Source organism: Schistocerca americana, chromosome 6, assembly GCF_021461395.2.
Source record: "Schistocerca americana isolate TAMUIC-IGC-003095 chromosome 6, iqSchAmer2.1, whole genome shotgun sequence".
NCBI classification, from domain to species: Eukaryota; Metazoa; Arthropoda; class Insecta; order Orthoptera; family Acrididae; genus Schistocerca; species Schistocerca americana.
Window position 1 is genome coordinate 616,228,640 of NC_060124.1, and position 25,213 is coordinate 616,253,852.

Consider the following 25,213-nt stretch of genomic DNA (forward strand, 5'->3'; position numbering starts at 1 on the left):
ACAATGCGACTTATGTGCAAGAAGAGTGAGTCTTCTTAGAGTCTGTGCTTTGTGGCTTTCCTGCGAGACCAGTATTAGTTTCCGATACACCACTGCAGGTTCAATGTATTCCTTGGACCTTCACTTTGACGATGAAACACATAAATCGCATCGGAATTAAATGCAAAAGGCACAATGCAGCCTTAAGTACAAGAATAGGGACTCTTCTTACAGTCGGTGCTTTGAGCTTTCCCTGTGAGACCAGTTATAGTTTCCGATACACCACTGCAGGTTCAATGTATTCCTTGGACATACACGTTGACGATGAAACACTGAAATTAGATCGGAATAAAATACAAAAGGCACAATGCGACTTAAGTGCAAGAAGAGTGAGTCTTCTAAGAGTCTGTGCTTTGATACCTTCCTGTGAGACCAGTATTAGTTTCCGATACACCACTGCAGGTTCAATGTAATCCTTGGACATTAACATTGACGATGAAACACAGATATCTCATCGGTATTAAATACAAAAGGCACAATGCCGCTTTAAGTGCAAGAAGAGTGTGACTTCTTAGAGTCTGAGTTTTGGTCCTTCCTGTGAGACCAGTATTAGTTTCCGACACACCACTGCAGGTTCAATGTACTCCTTGGACCTTCACATTGACGATGATACACAGAAATCGCATCACAATTAAATACAAAAGGCACAATGCCGCGTTAAGTACAGTAATTGAGATTATTCTTACAGTCTGTGCTTTGAGCATTCCCTGTGAGACCAGTATTAGCTTCCCATACAACACTGCAGGTTCAATGTATTCCTTGTACATACACGTTGACGATGAAACACTGAAATTAGATCAGAATTAAATACGAAAGGACAATACAACTTAAGTGCAAGAAAAGAGAGACTTCTAAGAGTCTGAGTTTTGATCCTTTCCTGTGTGACCAGTATTAGTTTCCTATACACCATTGCAGTTTCAATGTATTCCGTGGACCTTCACAATGACGATGAAACACAGAAATCACAACGGAGATGAATCCAAAGGCACGATGCCGCCTTAAGTGCAAGAAGAGTGAGACTTTTTAGAGTCTGTGCTTTGATCCTTTCCTGTGAGAGCAGTATTAGTTTCCGATACACCACTGCAGGTTCAATGTATTCCTTGGACATACACATTGACGATGAAACGCAGAAATCGCATCGGAATTAACTACAAAAGGCACAATGCTACCTTAAGTACAAGAACAGAGACTCTTCTTACAGTCGGTGCTTTCAGCATTCCCTGTGAGACCAGTATTAGTTTCCGACACACCACTGCAGGTTCAATGTATTCCTTGGACCTTCACATTGACGATGAAACTCAGAAGTCGCGTCGGAATTAAGTACAAAAGGTACAATGCAGCCTTAAGTACAAGATTTGAGACTCTTCTCACAGTCGGTGCTTTGAGCATTCCCTGTGAGACCAGTATTAGTTTCCGATACACCACTGCAGGTTCAATGTATTCCATTGACATACACATTGACGATGAAACACTGAAATAAGATCGGAATTAAATACAAAAGGCACAATGTCGCCTTAAGTGCAAGAAGAGTGAGACTTCTTAGAGTCAGTGCTTTGATTCTTTCCTGTGAGAGCAGTATTAGTTCCGATACACCACTGCAGGTTCAATGTATTCAATGGACCTTCACATTGACGATGAAACTAAGAAATCGCATCGGAATTAAATACAAAAGGCACAATGCTGCCTTACGTGCAAGAAGAGTGAGACTTCTTAGAGTCTGTGATATGTTCCTTTCCTGTGAGACCAGTATTAGTTTCCGACACACCACTGCAGGTTCATTGTATTCCTTGGACATACACACTGACGATGAACTACTGAAATTAGATCGGAATTAAATACAAAAGGCACAATGCCGCCTTAAGTGCAAGATGAGTGGGACTTCTTATAGTCTGTGGTTTGATCCTTTCCTGTGAGACCAGTATTTGTTTCCGATTCCCAACTGCAGGTTCAATGTATTCCTCGGACATACACGGTGAGGATGAAACAATGAAATTAGATCTGAATTAAATACAAAAGCCACAATGCGACTTAAGAGCAAGAAGAGTGAGACTTCTTAGAGTCTGTGCTTTGATCCATTCCTGTGAGACCAGTACTAGTTTCCAATACTCCACTGCAGGGTCAATGTATTCCTTAGACCTTCACATTGACGATGAAACACAGAAATCGCATCGGAATTACATACAAAAGGCACAATGCCGCTTTAAGTGCAAGATGAGTGACACTTCTTAGAGTCTGTGCTTTGATCCTTTACTGTGAGACCAGTATTAGTTTCCGATAAACCACTGCAGGTTCAATGTATTCCTTGGACCTTCATATTGACGATGAAACACAGAAATCACATCGCAGATAAATCAAGAGGCACAATGCCGCCTTAAGTGCAATAAGAGTGAGACTTCTTAGAGTCTGTGCTTTGATCCATTCCTGTGAGACCAGTATTAGTTTCCGATACACCACTGCAGGTTCAATGTATTCCTTGGACCATCACATTGACGATAAAACACAGAAATCGCATCGGAATTAAATACAAAAGGCACAATGCCGACTTAAGTATAAGAGTAGAGACTCTTCTTACAGTCGGTGTTTTGAGCATTCCCTGTGAGACCAGTATTGGTTTCTGACACACCACTGCAGGTTCAATGTATTCCTTGGACATACACATTGACGATGAAACACTGAAATTAAATCGGAATTGAATACAAATCACACAATGCCGCCTTAAGTGCAAGAAGAGTGAGACTTCTTAGAGTCTGTGCTTTGATCCTTTCCTGTGAGACCAGTATTAGTTTCCGATACACAACTGCAGGTTCAATGTATTCCTTGGACCTTCACGTTGTCGATGAAACACAGAAATCTTATCGGAATTAAATACAAAAGCCACATTACCGCCTTAAGTGCTAGAAGAATGAGACTTCTTAGAGTCTGTGCTTTGATCCTCTCCTGTGAGACCAGTATTAGTTTCCGATACACCACTACAGGTTCAATGTATTCCTTGGACCTTCACATTGACGATAAAACACAGAAATCGCATCGGAAATAAATACAAAAGGCACAATGCCGCCGTAGGTATAAGATTAGAGACTCTTCATACAGTCGGTGTTTTGAGCATTCCCTGTGAGACCAGTATTAGTTTCTGACATACCACTGCAGGTTCAATGTATTCCTTGGAAATACACATTGACGATGAAACACTGAAATTAAAAACGGAATATAATACAAAACTCACAATGCCGCCTTAAGTGCAAGAAGAGTGAGACTTCTTAGAGTCTGTGCTTTGATCCTTTCCTGTGAGACCAGTATTAGCTTCCGATACACCACTGCAAGTTCAATGTATTCCTTGGACCTTCACATTGACGATGAAACACAGAAATCGCATCGGAATTAAATACAAAAGGCACAATGCCGCCTTAAGTGCAAGAAGAGAGAGACTTCTTAGAGTCTGTGCGTTGATCCTTTCCTGTGAGACCAGTATTAGTTTCCGATACTCCACTGCAGGTTCAATGTATTCATTGGACCTTGACATTGACGATGAAACACCGAAATCGCGTCGGAATTAAATACAAAAGGCACAATGTCGCCTTAAGTGTAAGAATGGAGACTTCTCTTACAGTCGGATTTTTGAGCATTCCCTGTGAGACCAGTACCAGTTTCTGACACACCACTGCAGGTACAATGTATTCCTTGGACATACACATTGACGATGAAACACTGAAATCGCATCGGAATTAAACACAAAAGGCACATTGCCGCCTTAAGTGCAACAAGACTGAGACTTCTTGGAGTCTGTGCTTTGATCCTTTCCTGCGAGACCAGTATCAGTTTCCGATTTACCACTGCAGATTCAATGTATTCCTTGGACCTTCACATTGTCGATGAAACACAGAAATTGCATCGGAATTAAATACAAAAGGCACAATGCCGCCTTAAGTGCAAAAAGAGTGAGATTTCTTAGAGTCTGTGCTTTGTGCCTTTCCTGTGAGGCCCGTATTAGTTTCCGATACACCACTGCAGGATCAATGTATTCCTTGGACATACACGTTTACGACGAAGCACTGAAATTAGATCGGAATTAAATACAAAAGGCACAATGCGACTTAAGTGCAAGAAGAGTGAGACTTCTTAGAGTCTGTGCTTTATTCCTTTCCTGCGAGACCAGTATTAGTTTCCGATACACCACTGCAGGTTCAATGTATTCCTTGGCCCTTCACTTTGACGATGAAACCCAGAAATCGCATCGGAATTAAATGCAAAAGGCACAATGCAGCCTTAAGTACAAGAATAGACACTCTTCTTACAGTCGGTGCTTTGAGCTTTCCCTGTGAGACCAGAATTAGTTTCCGATACACCACTGCAGGTTCAATGTATTCCTTGGACATACACACTGACGATGAACTACTGAAATTAGATCGGAATTAAATACAAAATGCACAACGCCGCCTTAAGTGCAAGAAGAGTGGGACTTCTTATAGTCTGTGCTTTGATCCTTTCCTGTGAACCAGTATTAGCTTCCGATGCACCACTGCAGGTTCAATGTATTCCTTGGACATACACGTTGGTGATGAAACACTGAAATTAGATCTAAATTATATACAAATAGACAATACGACTTAAGTGCAAGAAAAGAGAGACTTCTAAGAGTCTGAGTTTTGATCCTTTCCTGTGTGACCAGTATTAGTTTGCGATACACCACTGCAGTTTCAATGTATTCCTTGGACATACACGTTGAGGATGAAACACTGAAATTAGATCGGAATTAAATACAAAAGGCACAATGCGACTTAAGTGCAAGAAGGGTGAGACTGGTAAGAGTCTGTGCTTTGATCCTTTCCTGTGAGACCAGTATTAGTTTCCGATACACCACTGCAGGTTCAATGAATTCCTTAGACATTAACATTGACGATGAAACACAGATATCTCATCAATATTAAACACAAAATGCACAATGCCGCTTTAAGTGCAAGAAGAGTGTGACTTCTTAGAGTCTGTGCTTTGGTCCCTTCCTGTGAGACCAGTATTAGTTTCCCACACACCACTGCCGGTTCAATGTACTCCTCGGACCTTCACATTGACGATGAAACACAGAAATCGCGTCGGAATCAAATACAAAAGCCACAAAGCTGCCTTAAATATAAGAATAGAGACTCCTCTCACAGTCGGTGTTTTGAGCATTCCCTGTGAGACCAGTATTAGTTTCTGACACACCACTGCAGGTTCAATGTATTCCTTGGACATACACATTGACGATGAAACACTGAAATTAAATCGGAATTGAATACAAAACTCACAATGCCACCTTAAGTGCAAGAAGAGTGACACTTCTTAGAGTCAGTGCTTTGATCCTTTCCTGTGGGACCAGTATTAGTGTCCGATACACCACTGCAGGTTCAATGTATTCCTAGAACATACACATTGACGATAAACCACTAAAATTACATCGGAATTAAATACAATAGGCGCAGTGCCACCTTAAGTGCAAGAAGAGTGAGACTTCTTAGAGTCTGTGCTTTGATCCTTTCTGTGAGACCAGTATTAGTTTCCGATACTCCACTGCAGGGTCAATGTATTCCTTGGTCCTTCACATTGACGATGAAACACAGAAATCGCATCGGAATTAAATACAAAAGGCACAATGCCGCATTAAGTGCAAGAAGAGTGACACTTCTTAGAGTCTGTGCTTTGATCCTTTCCTGTGAGACCAGTATTTGTTTACGATAAACCAATGCAGGTTCAATGTATTCCTTGGACCTTCACATTGACGATGAAACACAGAAATCGCATTGGAATTAAATACAAAAGGCACAATGCTACCTTAAGTACAAGAACAGAGACTCTTCTAACTGTCGGTGCTTTAAGCATCCCCTGTGAGACCAGTATTAGTTTCCGACACACCACTGCAGTTTCAATGTACTCCTTGGACATACACGTTGACGATGAAACACTGAAATTAGATCGGAATTAAATACAAAAGGCACAATGCGACTTAAGTGCAAGAAGAGTGAGACTTCTTAGAGTCTGTGCTTTGTGGCTTTCCTGCGAGACCAGTATTAGTTTCCGATACACCACTGCAGGTTCAATGTATTCCTTGGACCTTCACTTTGACGATGAAACACATAAATCGCATCGGAATTAAATGCAAAAGGCACAATGCAGCCTTAAGTACAAGAATAGGGACTCTTCTTACAGTCGGTGCTTTGAGCTTTCCCTGTGAGACCAGTATTAGTTTCCGATACACCACTGCAGGTTCAATGTATTCCTTGGACATACACGTTGACGATGAAACACTGAAATTAGATCGGAATAAAATACAAAAGGCACAATGCGACTTAAGTGCAAGAAGAGTGAGTCTTCTAAGAGTCTGTGCTTTGATACCTTCCTGTGAGACCAGTATTAGTTTCCGATACACCACTGCAGGTTCAATGTATTCCTTGGACATTAACATTGACGATGAAACACAGATATCTCATCGGTATTAAATACAAAAGGCACAATGCCGCTTTAAGTGCAAGAAGAGTGTGACTTCTTAGAGTCTGAGTTTTGGTCCTTCCTGTAAGACCAGTATTAGTTTCCGACACACCACTACAGGTTCAATGTACTCCTTGGACCTTCACATTGACGATGATACACAGAAATCGCATCACAATTAAATACAAAAGGCACAATGCCGCGTTAAGTACAGTAATTGAGACTCTTCTTACAGTCGGTGCTTTGAGCATTCCCTGTGAGACCAGTATTAGTTTCCGATACACCACTGCAGGTTCAATGTATTCCTTGGACATACACGTTGACGATGAAACACTGAAATTAGATCGGAATAAAACACAAAAGGCACAATGCGACTTAAGTGCAAGAAGAGTGAGTCTTCTTAGAGTCTGTGCTTTGTGGCTTTCCTGCGAGACCAGTATTAGTTTCCGATACACCACTGCAGGTTCAATGTATTCCTTGGACCTTCACTTTGACGATGAAACACATAAATCGCATCGGAATTAAATGCAAAAGGCACAATGCAGCCTTAAGTACAAGAATAGGGACTCTTCTTACAGTCGGTGCTTTGAGCTTTCCCTGTGAGACCAGTTATAGTTTCCGATACACCACTGCAGGTTCAATGTATTCCTTGGACATACACGTTGACGATGAAACACTGAAATTAGATCGGAATAAAATACAAAAGGCACAATGCGACTTAAGTGCAAGAAGAGTGAGTCTTCTAAGAGTCTGTGCTTTGATACCTTCCTGTGAGACCAGTATTAGTTTCCGATACACCACTGCAGGTTCAATGTAATCCTTGGACATTAACATTGACGATGAAACACAGATATCTCATCGGTATTAAATACAAAAGGCACAATGCCGCTTTAAGTGCAAGAAGAGTGTGACTTCTTAGAGTCTGAGTTTTGGTCCTTCCTGTGAGACCAGTATTAGTTTCCGACACACCACTGCAGGTTCAATGTACTCCTTGGACCTTCACATTGACGATGATACACAGAAATCGCATCACAATTAAATACAAAAGGCACAATGCCGCGTTAAGTACAGTAATTGAGACTCTTCTTACAGTCGGTGCTTTGAGCATTCCCTGTGAGACCAGTATTAGCTTCCGATACAACACTGCAGGTTCAATGTATTCCTTGTACATACACGTTGACGATGAAACACTGAAATTAGATCAGAATTAAATACGAAAGGACAATACAACTTAAGTGCAAGAAAAGAGAGACTTCTAAGAGTCTGAGTTTTGATCCTTTCCTGTGTGACCAGTATTAGTTTCCTATACACCATTGCAGTTTCAATGTATTCCGTGGACCTTCACAATGACGATGAAACACAGAAATCACAACGGAGATGAATCCAAAGGCACGATGCCGCCTTAAGTGCAAGAAGAGTGAGACTTTTTAGAGTCTGTGCTTTGATCCTTTCCTGTGAGAGCAGTATTAGTTTCCGATACACCACTGCAGGTTCAATGTATTCCTTGGACATACACATTGACGATGAAACGCAGAAATCGCATCGGAATTAACTACAAAAGGCACAATGCTACCTTAAGTACAAGAACAGAGACTCTTCTTACAGTCGGTGCTTTCAGCATTCCCTGTGAGACCAGTATTAGTTTCCGACACACCACTGCAGGTTCAATGTATTCCTTGGACCTTCACATTGACGATGAAACTCAGAAATCGCGTCGGAATTAAGTACAAAAGGCACAATGCAGCCTTAAGTACAAGATTTGAGACTCTTCTCACAGTCGGTGTTTTGAGCATTCCCTGTGAGACCAGTATTAGTTTCCGATACACCACTGCAGGTTCAATGTATTCCATTGACATACACATTGACGATGAAACACTGAAATAAGATCGGAATTAAATACAAAAGGCACAATGTCGCCTTAAGTGCAAGAAGAGTGAGACTTCTTAGAGTCAGTGCTTTGATCCTTTCCTGTGAGAGCAGTATTAGTTCCGATACACCACTGCAGGTTCAATGTATTCAATGGACCTTCACATTGACGATGAAACTAAGAAATCGCATCGGAATTAAATACAAAAGGCACAATGCTGCCTTAAGTGCAAGAAGAGTGAGACTTCTTAGAGTCTGTGATATGTTCCTTTCCTGTGAGACCAGTATTAGTTTCCGACACACCACTGCAGGTTCATTGTATTCCTTGCACAATCACATTGACGATAAAACACAGAAACCGCATCTGAATTTAATACAAAAGGCAGAATATCGCCTTAAGTGCAAGAAGAGTGTGACTTCTTCGAGTCTGTGCATTGATCCTTTCCTGTGAGACCAGTATTTGTTTCCGATATACCACTGCAGGTTCAATTAATTCCTTGAAACTTCACACTGACGTTGAAACACAGAAATCGCATCGGAATTAAATACAAATGGCACAATGCCGCCTTAAGTGCAAGAAGAGTGAGACTTCTTAGAGTCTGTGATTTGTTCCTTTCCTGTGAGACCAGTATTAGTTTCCGACACACCACTGCAGGTTCAATGTATTCCTTGGACCATCAAATTGACGATGAAACACAGAAATCGCTTCGGAATTAAATACAAAACGCACAATGCCGCCTTAAGTGCAAGAGGAGTGTGACTTCTTAGAGCCTTTGCTTTGATCCTTTCGTGTGAGACCAGTATCAGTTTCCGATATACCACTGCTGATTCAATGTATTCCTTGGACCTTCACATTGTCGATGAAGCACAGAAATCGCATCGGAATTAAATACAAAAGGCAAAATGCCGCCTTAAGTGCAAAAAGAGTGTAATTTCTTAGAGTTTGTGCTTTGATCCTTTCCTGTGAGTCCAGTATTAGTTTCCGATACACCACTGCAGTTTCAATGTATTCCTTGGACATACACGTTGACGATGAAACACTGAAATTAGATCGGAATTAAATACAAAAGGCACAATGCGACTTAAGTACAAGAAGAGTGAGACTTCTTAGAGTCTGTGCTTTATTCCTTTCCTGCGAGACCAGTATTAGTTTCCGATACACCACTGCAGGTTCAATGTATTCCTTGGACCTTCACTTTGACGATGAAACACATAAATCGCATCGGAATTAAATGCAAAAGGCACAATGCAGCCTTAAGTACAAGATTAGAGTCTCTTCTTACAGTCGGTGCTTTGAGCTTTCCCTGTGAGACCAGTATTAGTTTCCGATACAACACTGCAGGTTCAATGTATTCCTTGGACTTACACACTGACAATGAACTACTGAAATTAGATCGTAATTAAATACAAAAGGCACAATGCCGCCTTAAGTGCAAGAAGAGTGGGACTTCTTATAGTCTGTGCTTTGATCCTTTCCTGTGAACCAGTATTAGTTTCCGATGCACCACTGCAGGTTCAACGAATTCCTTGTACCTTGAAATTGATGATGAAACACAGAAATCGTATCACAATTAAATACAAAAGGCACAATGCAGCCTTAAGTACAAGAATAGAGGCTCTTCTTACGGTCGGTGCTTTGAGCATTCCCTGTGAGACCAGTATTAGTTTCCGATACACCACTGCAGGTTCAATGTATTCCAAGGACCTTCACATTGACGATGAAACTAAGAAATCGCATCGGAATTAAATACAAAAGGCACAATGCCGCCTTAAGTGCAAGAAGAGTGAGACTTCTTAGAGTCTGTGCAATGATCCTTTCCTGTGAGACCAGTATTAGATTCCGATACTCCACTGCAGGTTCAATGTATTCCTTGGACCTTCTCATTGACGATGAAACACAGAAATCGCATCGGAACTAAATACAAAAGGCACAATGCCGCCGTAAGTGCAACAAGAGTGAGACTTCTTAGAGTCTGTGCTTTGATTCTTTCCAGCGAGACCAGTATTTGTTTCCGATACACCACTGCAGGTGAATTGTATTCCTTAGATAATCACATTGACGATGAAACACAGAAATCGCATCGGAATTTAATACAAAAGGCAGATTATCGCCTTAAGTGCAAGAAGAGTGTGACTTCTTCGAGTCTGTGCTTTGATCCTTTCCTGTGAGACCAGTATTAGTTTCCGATATACCACTACAGGTTCAATGTATTCCTTGAACCTTCACATTGACGATGAAACACAGAAATCGCATCGGAATTAAATACAAATGGCACAATGCCGCCTTAAGTGCAAGAAGAGTGAGACTTCTTAGAGTCTGTGATTTGTTCCTTTCCTGTGAGACCAGTATTAGTTTCCGATACACCACTGCAGGTTCAATGTATTCCTTGGACCTTCACATAGACGATGAAACACAGAAATCGCATCGGAATTAAATACAAAAGCCACAATGCCGCCCTAAGTGCAAGAAGAGTGAGACTTCTTAGAGTCTGTGCTTTGTTCCTTTCCTGCGAGACCAGTATTAGTTTCCGATACACCACTGCAGGTTCAATGTGTTCCTTGGACCTTCACTTTGACGATGAAACACATAAATCGCATCGGAATTAAATGCAAAAGGCACAATGCAGCCTTAAGTACAAGAATAGAGACTCTTCTTACAGTCGGTGCTTTGAGCTTTCCCTGTGAGACCAGTATTAGTTTCCGATACACCACTGCAGGTTCAATGTATTCCTTGGACATACACGTTGACGATGAAACACTGAAATTAGATCGGAATTAAATACAAAAGGCACAATGCGACTTAAGTGCAAGAAGAGTGAGTCTTCTAAGAGTCTGTGCTTTGATCCTTTCCTGTGAGACCAGTATTAGTTTCCGATACACCACTGCAGGTTCAATGTATTCCTTGGACATTAACATTGACGATGAAACACAGATATCTCATCGTTATTAAATACAAAAGACACAATGCCGCTTTAAGTGCAAGAAGAGTGTGACTTCTTAGAGTCTGAGTTTTGGTCCTTCCTGTGAGACCAGTATTAGTTTCCGCCACACCACTGCAGGTTCAATGTACTCCTTGGACCTTCACATTGACGATGAAACACAGAAATCGCATCACAATTAAATACAAAAGGCACAATGCCGCGTTAAGTACAGTAATTGAGACTCTTCTTACAGTCGGTGCTTTGTGCATCCCCTGTGATACCAGTATTAGCTTCCGATACAACACTGCAGGTTCAATGTATTCCTTGTACATACACGTTGACGATGAAACACTGAAATTAGATCAGAATTAAATACTAAAGGACAATACGACTTAAGTGCAAGAAAAGAGAGACTTCTAAGAGTCTGAGTTTTGATCCTTTCCTGTGTGACCAGTATTAGTTTCCTATACACCACTGCAGGTTCAATGTATTCCGTGGACCTTCACATTGACGATGAAACACAGAAATCACAACGGAGATGAATCCAAAGGCACGATGCCGCCTTAAGTGCAAGAAGAGTGAGACTTCTTAGAGTCTGTGCTTTGATCCTTTCCTGTGAGAGCAGTATTAGTTTCCGATACACCACTGCAGGTTCAATGTATTCCTTTGACATACACATTGACGATGAAACACAGAAATCGCATCGGAATTAAATACAAAAGGCACAATGCCACCTTAAGTACAAGAACAGAGACTCTCCTTACAGTCGGTGCTTTCAGCATTCCCTGTGAGACCAGTATTAGTTTCCGACACACCACTGCAGGTTCAATGTATTCCTTGGACCTTCACATTGACGATGAAACTCAGAAATCGCGTCGGAATTAAGTACAAAAGGCACAATGAAGCCTTAAGTACAAGATTTGAGACTCTTCTCACAGTCGGTGTTTTGAGCATTCCCTGTGAGACCAGTATTAGTTTCCGATACACCACTGCAGGTTCAATGTATTCCATTGACATACACATTGACGATGAAACACTGAAATAAGATCGGAATTAAATACAAAAGGCACAATGCCGCCTTAAGTGCAAGAAGAGTGAGACTTCTTAGAGTCGGTGCTTTGATCCTTTCCTGTGAGAGCAGTATTAGTTTCCGATACACCACTGCAGGTTCAATGTATTCCATGGACCTTCTCATTGACGATGAAACTAAGAAATCGCATCGGAATTAAATACAAAAGGCACAATGCTGCCTTAAGTGCAAGAAGAGCGAGACTTCTTAGAGTCTGTGATATGTTCCTTTCCTGTGAGACCAGTATTAGTTTCCGACACACCACAGCAGGTTCATTGTATTCCTTGCACAATCACATTGACGATGAAACACAGAAATCGCATCTGAATTTAATACAAAAGGCAGAATATCGCCTTAAGTGCAAGAAGAGAGTGACTTCTTCGAGTCTGTGCATTGATCCTTTCCTGTGAGACCAGTATTAGTTTCCGATATACCACTGCAGGTTCAATGTATTCCTTGAAACTTCACATTGACGATGAAACACAGAAATCGCATCGGAATTAAATACAAATGGCACAATGCCGCCTTAAGTGCAAGAAGAGTGAGACTTCTTAGAGTCTGTGATTTGTTCCTTTCCTGAGAGACCAGTATTAGTTTCCGACACACCACTGCAGGTTCACTGTATTCCTTGGACCTTCAGATTGACGATGAAACACAGAAATCGCTTCGGAATTAAATACAAAAGCACAATGCCGCCTTAAGTGCAAGAGGAGTGTGACTTCTTAGAGTCTGTGCTTTGATCCTTTCGTGTGAGACCAGTATCAGTTTCCGATATACCACTGCTGATTCAATGTATTCCTTGGACCTTCGCATTGTCGATGAAGCACAGAAATCGCATCGGAATTAAATACAAAAGGCAAAATGCCGCCTTAAGTGCAAAAAGGGTGTAATTTCTTAGAGTCTGTGCTTTGATCCTTTCCTGTGAGGCCAGTATTAGGTTCCGATGCACCACTGCAGGTTCAACGAATTCCTTGTACCTTAAAATTGATGATGATACACAGAAATCGCATCACAATCAAATACAAAAGGCACAATGCAGCTTTAAGTACAAGAATAGAGACTCTTCTTACGGTCGGTGCTTTGAGCATTCCCTGTGAGACCAGTATTAGTTTCCGATACACCACTGCAGTTTCAATGTATTCCTTGGACATACACGTTGACGATGAAACACTGAAATTAAATCGGAATTAAATACAAAAGGCACAATGCGACTTAAGTACAAGAAGAGTGAGACTTCTTAGAGTCTGTGCTTTGTTCCTTTCCTGTGAGACCAGTATTTGTTTCCGATACACCACTGCAGGTTCAATGTATTCCTTGGACCTTCACTTTGACGATGAAACACATAAATCGCATCGGAATTAAATGCAAAAGGCACAATGCAGCCTTAAGTACAAGATTAGAGTCTCTTCTTACAGTCGGTGCTTTGAGCTTTCCCTGTGAGACCAGTATTAGTTTCCGTTACAACACTGCAGGTTTAATGTATTCCTTGGACTTACACACTGACAATGAACTACTGAAATTAGATCGTAATTAAATACAAAAGGCACAATGCCGCCTTAAGTGCAAGAAGAGTGGGACTTCTTATAGTCTGTGCTTTGATCCTTTCCTGTGAACCAGTATTAGTTTCCGATGCACCACTGCAGGTTTAACGAATTCCTTGTACCTTGAAATTGATGATGAAACACAGAAATCACATCACAATCAAATACAAAAGGCACAATGCAGCCTTAAGTACAAGAATAGAGACTCTTCTTACGGTCGGTGCTTTGAGCATTCCCTGTGAGACCAGTATTAGTTTCTGATACACCACTGCAGGTTCAATGTATTCCTTGGACATACTAGTTGACGATGAAACACTGAAATTAGATCGGAATTAAATACAAAAGGCACAATGCCGCCTTAAGTGCAAGAAGAGTGAGACTTCTTAGAGTCAGTGCTTTGATATTGTCCTGTGAGAGCAGTATTAGTTTCCGATACACCACTGCAGGTTCAATGTATTCCATGGACCTTCACATTGACGATGAAACTAAGAAATCGCATCGGAATTGAATACAAAAGGCACAATGCCGCCTTAAGTGCAAGAAGAGTGAGACTTCTTAGAGTCTGTGCAATGATCCTTTCCTGTGAGACCAGTATTAGTTTCCGATACTCCACTGCAGGTTCAATGTATTCCTTGGACCCTCTCATTGACGATGAAACACAGAAATCGCATCGGAACTAAATACAAAAGGCACAATGCCGCCTTAAGTGCAACAAGAGTGAGACTTCTTAGAGTCTGTGCTTTGATTCATTCCTGCGAGACCTGTATTTGTTTCCGATACACCACTGCAGGTTCATTGTATTCCTTGGATAATCACATTGACGATGAAACACAGAAATCGCATCGGAATTTAATACAAAAGGCAGATTATCGCCTTAAGTGCAAGAAGAGAGTGACTTCTTCGAGTCTGTGCATTGATCCTTTCCTGTGAGACCAGTATTAGTTTCCGATATACCACTACAGGTTCAATGTTATCCTTGAACCTTCACATTGACGATGAAACACAGAAATCGCATCGGAATTAAATGCAAATGGCACAATCCGCCTTAAGTGCAAGAAGAGTGAGACTTCTTAGAGTCTGTGATTTGTTCCTTTCCTGTGAGACCAGTATTAGTTTCCGATACACCGCTGCAGGTTCAATGTATTCCTTGGACCTCACATAGACGATGAAACACAGAAATCGCCTCGTAATTAAATACAAAAGCCACAATGCCGCCCTAAGAGCAAGAGGAGTGTGACTTCTTAGAGTCTGTGCTTTGATCCTTTCCTGTGAGACCAGTATCAGTTTCCGATTTACCACTGCAGATTCAATGTATTCCTTGGACCTTCACATTGTCGATGAAACACAGAAAACGCATCGGAATTAAATACAAAACGCACAATGCCGCCTTAAGTGCAAAAAGAGTGAAATTTCTTAGAGTCTGTGCATTGATCCTTTCCGGTGAGGCCAGGATTAGTTTCCGATACACCACTGCAGGTTCAATGTATTCCTTGGACATACACGTTTACGATGAAACACTGAAATTAGATCGGAATTAAATACAAAAGGCACAATGCGACTTAAGTGCAAGAAGAGTGAGACCTCTTAGAGTCTGTGCTTTGTTCCTTTCCTGCGAGACCAGTATTAGTTTCCGATACACCACTGCAGGTTCAATGTATTCCTTGGACCTTCACTTTGACAATGAAACACAGAAATCGCATCGGAATTAAATGCAAAAGGCACAATGCAGCCTTAAGTACAAGAATAGAGATTTTTCTTACAGTCGGTGCTTTGAGCTTTCCCTGTGAGACCGGTATTAGTTTCCGATACACCACTGCAGGTTCAATGTATTCCTTGGACATACACTCTGACAATGAAATACTGAAGTTAGATCGGTATTAAATACAAAAGGCACAATGCCGCCTTAAGTGCAAGAAGAGTGGGACTTCTTATAGTCTGTGCTTTGATCCTTTCCTGTGAACCAGTATTAGTTTCCGATGCACCACTGCATGTTCAATGTATTCCTTGGACCTTCATATTGATGATGAAACACAGAAATCGCATCGGAATTAAATACAAAAGGCACAATGCCGCCTTAAGTGCAAGAAGAGAGAGACTTCTTAGAGTCTGTGCGTTGATCCTTTCCTGTGAGACCAGTATTAGTTTCCGATACTCCTCTGCAGGTTCAATGTATTCATTGGACCTTGACATTGACGATGAAACACCGAAATCGCGTCGGAATTAAATACAAAAGGCACAATGTCGCCTTAAGTGTAAGAATAGAGACTTTTCTTACAGTCGGTTTTTTGAGCATTCCCTGTGAGACCAGGATCAGTTTCTGACACACCACTGCAGGTACAATGTATTCCTTGGACATACACATTGACGATGAAACACTGAAATTAAATCGGAATTAAATACAAAAGGCACAATGCGACTTAAGTGCAAGGAAAGAGAGGCATCTAAGAGTCTAAGTTTTGATCCTTTCCTGTGTGACCAGTATTAGTTTCCGATACACCACTGCAGGTTCAATGTATTCCTTGGACATACACGTTGATGATGAAACACTGAAATTAGATCGGAATTAAATACAAAAGGCACAATGCGACTTATGTGCAAGAAGAGTGAGACTTCTAAGTGTCTGTGCTTTGATCCTTTCCTGTGAGACCAGTATTAGTTTCCGATACACCACTGCAGGTTCAATGTATTCCTTGGACATTAACATTGACGATGAAACACAGATATCTCATCGGTATTATATACAAAAGGCACATTGTCGCCTTAAGTGCAACAAGAGTGAGACTTCTTGGAGTCTGTGTTTTGATCCTTTCCTGCGAGACCAGTATTAGTTTCCGATACACCACTGCAGGTTCAATGTATTTCTGGGACATTCACAATGATGATGAAAAACAGAAATTGCATCGGAATTAAATAAAAAACGCACAAGGCCGCCTTAAGTGCAAGAGGATTGTGACTTTCTAGAGACTGTGCTATGATCCTTTCTTGTTAGACTAGTATCAGTTTCCGATTTACCACTGCAGATTCAATGTATTCCTTGGAACTTCACATTGTCGATGAAACACAGAAATTGCATCGGAATTAAATACAAAAGGCACAATGCCACCTTAAGTGCAAAAAGAGTGAGATTTTTTAGAGTCTGTGCTTTGATCCTTTCCTGTGAGGCCAGTATTAGTTTCCGATACACTACTGCAGGTTCAATGTATTCCTTGGACATACACGTTGACGATGAAACACTGAAATTAGATCGGAATTAAATACAAAAGCACAATGTGACTTAAGTGCAAGAAGAGTGAGACTTCTAAGAGTCTGTGCTTTGATCCTTTCCTGTGAGACCAGTAATAGTTTCCGATACACCACTGCAGGTTCAATGTATTCCTTGGACATTAACATTGACGATGAGACACAGATATCTCATCGGTATTAAATACAAAAGGCACAATGACGGATTAAGTGCAAGAAGAGTGTGACTTCTTAGAGTCTGTGCTTTGGTACTTTCCTGTGAGACCAGTATTAGTTTCCGACACACCACTGCAGGTTCAATGTACTCCTTGGACCTTCACATTGACGATGAAACACAGATATCGCATCACAATTAAATACAAAAGGCACAATGCCGCGTTAAGTACAGGAATAGAGACTCTTCTTAGGGTCGGTGCTTTGAGCATTCCCTGTGAGAGTAGTATTAGTTTCCGATACACCACTGCAGGTTCAATATATTCCTTGGACATACACGTTGACGATGAAACACTTTAATTAGACCAGAATTAAATACAAAAGGACAATATGACTTAAGTGCAAGAAAAGAGAGACTTCTAAGAGTCTGAGTTTTGATCCTTTCCTGTGTGACCAGTATTAGTTTCCGATACACCACTGCAGGTTCAATGTATTCCTTGGCCCTTCACTTTGACGATGAAACACAGAAATCGCATCGGAATTAAATGCAAAAGGCACAATGCAGCCTTAAGTACAAGAATAGACACTCTTCTTACAGTCGGTGCTTTGAGCTTTCCCTGTGAGACCAGAATTAGTTTCCGATACACCACTGCAGGTTCAATGTATTCCTTGGACATACACACTGACGATGAACTACTGAAATTAGATCGGAATTAAATACAAAAGGCACAACGCCGCCTTAAGTGCAAGAAGAGTGGGACTTCTTATAGTCTGTGCTTTGATCCTTTCCTGTGAACCAGTATTAGCTTCCGATGCACCACTGCAGGTTCAATGTATTCCTTGGACATACACGTTGGTGATGAAACACTGAAATTAGATCTAAATTATATACAAATAGACAATACGACTTAAGTGCAAGAAAAGAGAGACTTCTAAGAGTCTGAGTTTTGATCCTTTGCTGTGTGACCAGTATTAGTTTGCGATACACCACTGCAGTTTCAATGTATTCCTTGGACATACACGTTGAGGATGAAACACTGAAATTAGATCGGAATTAAATACAAAAGGCACAATGCGACTTAAGTGCAAGAAGGGTGAGACTGGTAAGAGTCTGTGCTTTGATCCTTTCCTGTGAGACCAGTATTAGTTTCCGATACACCACTGCAGGTTCAATGAATTCCTTAGACATTAACATTGACGATGAAACACAGATATCTCATCAATATTAAACACAAAATGCACAATGCCGCTTTAAGTGCAAGAAGAGTGTGACTTCTTAGAGTCTGTGCTTTGGTCCTTTCCTGTGAGACCAGTATTAGTTTCCCACACACCACTGCCGGTTCAATGTACTCCTCGGACCTTCACATTGACGATGAAACACAGAAATCGCGTCGGAATTAAATACAAAAGCCACAAAGCTGCCTTAAATATAAGAATAGAGACTCCTCTCACAGTCGGTGTTTTGAGCATTCCCTGTGAGACCAGTATTAGTTTCTGACACACCACTGCAGGTTCAATGTATTCCTTGGACATACACATTGACGATGAAACACTGAAATTAAATCGGAATTGAATACAAAACTCAAAATGCCACCTTAAGTGCAAGAAGAGTGATACTTCTTAGAGTCAGTGCTTTGATCCTTTCCTGTGGGACCAGTATTAGTGTCCGATACACCACTGCAGGTTCAATGTATTCCTAGGACATACACATTGACGATAAACCACTGAAATTACATCGGAATTAAATACAATAGGCGCAGTGCCACCTTAAATGCAAGAAGAGTGAGACTTCTTAGAGTCTGCGCTTTGATCCTTTCTGTGAGACCAGTATTAGTTTCCGATACTCCACTGCAGGGTCAATGTATTCCTTGGTCCTTCACATTGACGATGAAACACAGAAATCGCATCGGAATTAAATACAAAAGGCACAATGCCGCATTAAGTGCAAGAAGAGTGACACTTCTTAGAGTCTGTGCTTTGATCCTTTCCTGTGAGACCAGTATTTGTTTCCGATAAACCAATGCAGGTTCAATGTATTCCTTGGACCTTCACATTGACGATGAAACACAGAAATCGCATTGGAATTAAATACAAAAGGCACAATGCTACCTTAAGTACAAGAACAGAGACTCTTCTAACTGTCGGTGCTTTAAGCATCCCCTGTGAGACCAGTATTAGTTTCCGACACACCACTGCAGTTTCAATGTACTCCTTGGACATACACGTTGACGATGAAACACTGAAATTAGATCGGAATTAAACACAAAAGGCACAATGCGACTTAAGTGCAAGAAGAGTGAGACTTCTTAGAGTCTGTGCTTTGTGGCTTTCCTGCGAGACCAGTATTAGTTTCCGATACACCACTGCAGGTTCAATGTATTCCTTGGACCTTCACTTTGACGATGAAACACATAAATCGCATCGGAATTAAATGCAAAAGGCACAATGCAGCCTTAAGTACAAGAATAGGGACTCTTCTTACAGTCGGTGCTTTGAGCTTTCCCTGTGAGACCAGTATTAGTTTCCGATACACCACTGCAGGTTCAATGTATTCCTTGGACATACACGTTGACGATGAAACACTGAAATTAGATCGGAATAAAATACAAAAGGCACAATGCGACTTAAGTGCAAGAAGAGTGAGTCTTCTAAGAGTCTGTGCTTTGATACCTTCCTGTGAGACCAGTATTAGTTTCCGATACACCACTGCAGGTTCAATGTATTCCTTGGACATTAACATTGACGATGAAACACAGATATCTCATCGGTATTAAATACAAAAGGCACAATGCCGCTTTAAGTGCAAGAAGAGTGTGACTTCTTAGAGTCTGAGTTTTGGTCCTTCCTGTAAGACCAGTATTAGTTTCCGACACACCACTGCAGGTTCAATGTACTCCTTGGACCTTCACATTGACGATGATACACAGAAATCGCATCACAATTAAATACAAAAGGCACAATGCCGCGTTAAGTACAGTAATTGAGACTCTTCTTACAGTCGGTGCTTTGAGCATTCCCTGTGAGACCAGTATTAGTTTCCGATACACCACTGCAGGTTTAATGTATTCCTTGGACATACACGTTGACGATGAAACACTGAAATTAGATCGGAATAAAATACAAAAGGCACAATGCGACTTAAGTGCAAGAAGAGTGAGTCTTCTTAGAGTCTGTGCTTTGTGGCTTTCCTGCGAGACCAGTATTAGTTTCCGATACACCACTGCAGGTTCAATGTATTCCTTGGACCTTCACTTTGACGATGAAACACATAAATCGCATCGGAATTAAATGCAAAAGGCACAATGCAGCCTTAAGTACAAGAATAGGGACTCTTCTTACAGTCGGTGCTTTGAGCTTTCCCTGTGAGACCAGTATTAGTTTCCGATACACCACTGCAGGTTCAATGTATTCCTTGGACATACACGTTGACGATGAAACACTGAAATTAGATCGGAATAAAATACAAAAGGCACAATGCGACTTAAGTGCAAGAAGAGTGAGTCTTCTAAGAGTCTGTGCTTTGATACCTTCCTGTGAGACCAGTATTAGTTTCCGATACACCACTGCAGGTTCAATGTATTCCTTGGACATTAACATTGACGATGAAACACAGATATCTCATCGGTATTAAATACAAAAGGCACAATGCCGCTTTAAGTGCAAGAAGAGTGTGACTTCTTAGAGTCTGAGTTTTGGTCCTTGCTGTGAGACCAGTATTAGTTTCCGACACACCACTGCAGGTTCAATGTACTCCTTGGACCTTCACATTGACGATGATACACAGAAATCGCATCACAATTAAATACAAAAGGCACAATGCCGCGTTAAGTACAGTAATTGAGACTCTTCTTACAGTCGGTGCTTTGAGCATTCCCTGTGAGACCAGTATTAGCTTCCGATACAACACTGCAGGTTCAATGTATTCCTTGTACATACACGTTGACGATGAAACACTGAAATTAGATCAGAATTAAATACGAAAGGACAATACGACTTAAGTGCAAGAAAAGAGAGACTTCTAAGAGTCTGAGTTTTGATCCTTTCCTGTGTGACCAGTATTAGTTTCCTATACACCATTGCAGTTTCAATGTATTCCGTGGACCTTCACAATGACGATGAAACACAGAAATCACAACGGAGATGAATCCAAAGGCACGATGCCGCCTTAAGTGCAAGAAGAGTGAGACTTTTTAGAGTCTGTGCTTTGATCCTTTCCTGTGAGAGCAGTATTAGTTTCCGATACACCACTGCAGGTTCAATGTATTCCTTGGACATACACATTGACGATGAAACGCAGAAATCGCATCGGAATTAACTACAAAAGGCACAATGCTACCTTAAGTACAAGAACAGAGACTCTTCTTACAGTCGGTGCTTTCAGCATTCCCTGTGAGACCAGTATTAGTTTCCGACACACCACTGCAGGTTCAATGTATTCCTTGGACCTTCACATTGACGATGAAACTCAGAAATCGCGTCGGAATTAAGTACAAAAGGCACAATGCAGCCTTAAGTACAAGATTTGAGACTCTTCTCACAGTCGGTGCTTTGAGCATTCCCTGTGAGACCAGTATTAGTTTCCGATACACCACTGCAGGTTCAATGTATTCCATTGACATACACATTGACGATGAAACACTGAAATAAGATCGGAATTAAATACAAAAGGCACAATGTCGCCTTAAGTGCAAGAAGAGTGAGACTTCTTAGAGTCAGTGCTTTGATCCTTTCCTGTGAGAGCGGTATTAGTTCCGATACACCACTGCAGGTTCAATGTATTCAATGGACCTTCACATTGACGATGAAACTAAGAAATCGCATCGAAATTAAATACAAAAGGCACAATGCTGCCTTAAGTGCAAGAAGAGTGAGACTTCTTAGAGTCTGTGATATGTTCCTTTCCTGTGAGACCAGTATTAGTTTCCGACACACCACTGCAGGTTCAATGTATTCCTTGGACCATCAAATTGACGATGAAACACAGAAATCGCTTCGGAATTAAATACAAAACGCACAATGCCGCCTTAAGTGCAAGAGGAGTTTGACTTCTTAGAGCCTTTGCTTTGATTCTTTCGTGTGAGACCAGTATCAGTTTCCGATATACCACTGCTGATTCAATGTATTCCTTCGACCTTCACATTGTCGATGAAGCACAGAAATCGCATCGGAATTAAATACAAAAGGCAAAATGCCGCCTTAAGTGCAAAAAGAGTGTAATTTCTTAGAGTTTGTGCTTTGATCCTTTCCTGTGAGTCCAGTATTAGTTTCCGATACACCACTGCAGTTTCAATGTATTCCTTGGACATACACGTTGACGATGAAACACTGAAATTAGATCGGAATTAAATACAAAAGGCACAATGCGACTTAAGTACAAGAAGAGTGAGACTTCTTAGAGTCTGTGCTTTATTCCTTTCCTGCGAGACCAGTATTAGTTTCCGATACACCACTGCAGGTTCAATGTATTCCTTGGACCTTCACTTTGACGATGAAACACATAAATCGCATCGGAATTAAATGCAAAAGGCACAATGCAGCCTTAAGTACAAGATTAGAGTCTCTTCTTACAGTCGGTGCTTTGAGCTTTCCCTGTGAGACCAGTATTGGTTTCCGATACAACACTGCAGGTTCAATGTATTCCTTGGACTTACACACTGACAATGAACTACTGAAATTAGATCGTAATTAAATACAAAAGGCACAATGCCGCCTTAAGTGCAAGAAGAGTGGGACTTCTTATAGTCTGTGCTTTGATCCTTTCCTGTGAACCAGTATTAGTTTCCGATGCACCACTGCAGGTTCAACGAATTCCTTGTACCTTGAAATTGATGATGAAACACAGAAATCGTATCACAATTAAATACAAAAGGCACAATGCAGCCTTAAGTACAAGAATAGAGACTCTTCTTACGGTCGGTGCTTTGAGCATTCCCTGTGAGACCAGTATTAGTTTCCGATACACCACTGCAGGTTCAATGTATTCCAAGGACCTTCACATTGACGATGAAACTAAGAAATCGCATCGGAATTAAATACAAAAGGCACAATGCCGCCTTAAGTGCAAGAAGAGTGAGACTTCTTAGAGTCTGTGCAATGATCCTTTCCTGTGAGACCAGTATTAGATTCCGATACTCCACTGCAGGTTCAATGTATTCCTTGGACCTTCTCATTGACGATGAAACACAGAAATCGCATCGGAACTAAATACAAAAGGCACAATGCCGCCGTAAGTGCAACAAGAGTGAGACTTCTTAGAGTCTGTGCTTTGACTCTTTCCAGCGAGACCAGTATTTGTTTCCGATACACCACTGCAGGTTCATTGTATTCCTTGGATAATCACATTGACGATGAAACACAGAAATCGCATCGGAATTTAATACAAAAGGCAGATTATCGCCTTAAGTGCAAGAAGAGTGTGACTTCTTCGAGTCTGTGCTTTGATCCTTTCCTGTGAGACCAGTATTAGTTTCCGATATACCACTACAGGTTCAATGTATTCCTTGAACCTTCACATTGACGATGAAACACAGAAATCGCATCGGAATTAAATACAAATGGCACAATGCCGCCTTAAGTGCAAGAAGAGTGAGACTTCTTAGAGTCTGTGATTTGGTCCTTTCCTGTGAGACCAGTATTAGTTTCCGATACACCACTGCAGGTTCAATGTATTCCTTGGACCTTCACATAGACGATGAAACACAGAAATCGCATCGGAATTAAATACAAAAGCCACAATGCCGCCCTAAGTGCAAGAAGAGTGAGACTTCTTAGAGTCTGTGCTTTGTTCCTTTCCTGCGAGACCAGTATTAGTTTCCGATACACCACTGCAGGTTCAATGTGTTCCTTGGACCTTCACTTTGACGATGAAACACATAAATCGCATCGGAATTAAATGCAAAAGGCACAATGCAGCCTTAAGTACAAGAATAGAGACTCTTCTTACAGTCGGTGCTATGAGCTTTCCCTGTGAGACCAGTATTAGTTTCCGATACACCACTGCAGGTTCAATGTATTCCTTGGACATACACGTTGACGATGAAACACTGAAATTAGATCGGAATTAAATACAAAAGGCACAATGCGACTTAAGTGCAAGAAGAGTGAGTCTTCTAAGAGTCTGTGCTTTGATCCTTTCCTGTGAGACCAGTATTAGTTTCCGATACACCACTGCAGGTTCAATGTATTCCTTGGACATTAACATTGACGATGAAACACAGATATCTCATCGTTATTAAATACAAAAGACACAATGCCGCTTTAAGTGCAAGAAGAGTGTGACTTCTTAGAGTCTGAGTTTTGGTCCTTCCTGTGAGACCAGTATTAGTTTCCGCCACACCACTGCAGGTTCAATGTACTCCTTGGACCTTCACATTGACGATGAAACACAGAAATCGCATCACAATTAAATACAAAAGGCACAATGCCGCGTTAAGTACAGTAATTGAGACTCTTCTTACAGTCGGTGCTTTGTGCATTCCCTGTGATACCAGTATTAGCTTCCGATACAACACTGCAGGTTCAATGTATTCCTTGTACATACACGTTGACGATGAAACACTGAAATTAGATCAGAATTAAATACTAAAGGACAATACGACTTAAGTGCAAGAAAAGAGAGACTTCTAAGAGTCTGAGTTTTGATCCTTTCCTGTGTGACCAGTATTAGTTTCCTATACACCACTGCAGGTTCAATGTATTCCGTGGACCTTCACATTGACGATGAAACACAGAAATCACAACGGAGATGAATCCAAAGGCACGATGCCGCCTTAAGTGCAAGAAGAGTGAGACTTCTTAGAGTCTGTGCTTTGATCCTTTCCTGTGAGAGCAGTATTAGTTTCCGATACACCACTGCAGGTTCAATGTATTCCTTTGACATACACATTGACGATGAAACACAGAAATCGCATCGGAATTAAATACAA